The sequence below is a fragment of the Silene latifolia genome, chromosome X (assembly GCF_048544455.1).
Source record: "Silene latifolia isolate original U9 population chromosome X, ASM4854445v1, whole genome shotgun sequence".
Classification (NCBI taxonomy): Eukaryota; Viridiplantae; Streptophyta; class Magnoliopsida; order Caryophyllales; family Caryophyllaceae; genus Silene; species Silene latifolia.
The window spans coordinates 126904573-126905982 of NC_133537.1; the positions used below are offsets into that span (position 1 = coordinate 126904573).

General features: G+C 39.8%; 1 non-coding gene across 1 annotated transcript; it reads right to left on the minus strand.

Moving 5' to 3' along the window:
- Nucleotides 1-218: 218 nt before the first annotated feature.
- On the minus strand, nucleotides 219-325 carry LOC141624861 (small nucleolar RNA R71). The gene has a single exon (XR_012534664.1). It is a non-coding gene; the product is annotated as a small nucleolar RNA R71 (small nucleolar RNA).
- Nucleotides 326-1410: the final 1085 nt, after the last annotated feature.

Genomic DNA, 1410 nt, shown 5'->3' on the forward strand with positions numbered 1-1410 from the left:
CTCATTCTCATAGGGAGACTTTTTGTGACTATTGTGATGCGATTTCTCAAACCGGAGTTACTCAAGACCAAATTCGATGGGTCTTATTTCCTTTTTCTTTGATTGGTTCCGCGAAACAATGGTTGAAGAGCCTAGATAAGGCTACTCTTGGTATTGATTCTTGGAAGAAATTGGCACTTGCTTTCTACAAGAAATTCTATCTTCCGGAGAAGACTAACATGTTGAGAGCCCAAATCACCGGGTTCAAACAAAGGGATGAGGAATCCTTGTATGAAGCATGGGAGAGATTCAAGGACACTTGTCGATCTTGTCCACACCATGGACTTAGCGAGTGGTTCCTTGTACAACAATTTTGGAATAGTCTATATTAAGACTCCCGAAACATTCTCAATATGGGATCAAATGGTATGTTCACCGAAGTCGATGACAATTAAACATGGAACAAAATTGAAGAAATGGCGGTCCATAACTCACAATATAGTAGACCTCGAAAGGCTACTAGAGGAGGAAAGCATGAGGTGGACTCCATTACTCAATTGGGTTCTCAACTTAGTGCTCATATTGACACCATTAATTTGAAGTTTGAGAAGGCCATGACTAAACTTGAAGAGGCCTCCAAATCACCCAAGCAACATGTTAATGCTATGGTAGCATCATCATCAATTCCAAGTGGAGTGTGTGAGAGTTGTGGAACTTTGAGACATGACCAAAGTGAATGTAGGGAAACAAGTGAACAAGTGAATACCCTTATTCAAACTATTACAATGAGAATACCAAATTTCACCCCAATATTTCATACAAAAGTCAAAATGTTCAAAACCCTCAAGCATACACCCCACCTCCAATGAGAAACCAAGCTCAAAGACCCTTTTACAATCAAAACCAAAGTTATCAAAATCAACCTCCATACAATCAAACAAATGACCAAGGTTTTAATGTTCAAAAAGCGGTCCTCCAAATGCAGAAGAACCAACAAGAATTTTTCACTCAAATGCAAAAGGATAGCCAAGCAAAAGACATCACCATCAACAACATACTAGCTCACACAAAGATGTTGGAGACCCAAATGTCTCAATTAGCATCTTCTAGTTCTCAAAGGCAAAAGGGGCAATTACCACCTCAAGGTAATCCCCCAAGACATGAGTCGGTGAGTGCCATCCATTTGAGGAATGGTACAAGGTATGAAAGGCCGAAGAGGCCCATTGATGAAGATGTTGTGAATGCTAGTGACAAGGAAAGAGTTGAAAACTCTAAGAAAGAAGAAGAACCCACCACCATTCAAGAAGTTTCAAAGAAGAAGAATGAAGAGAAGGCTAAGGAGAAAGAGCCTATTGTGATTAGACTTCCATTTTCAAGTCGTCAAGCTAAGCCTAAGTTTGATGAACAACTTGGAAAGTTTATGGAGATTGT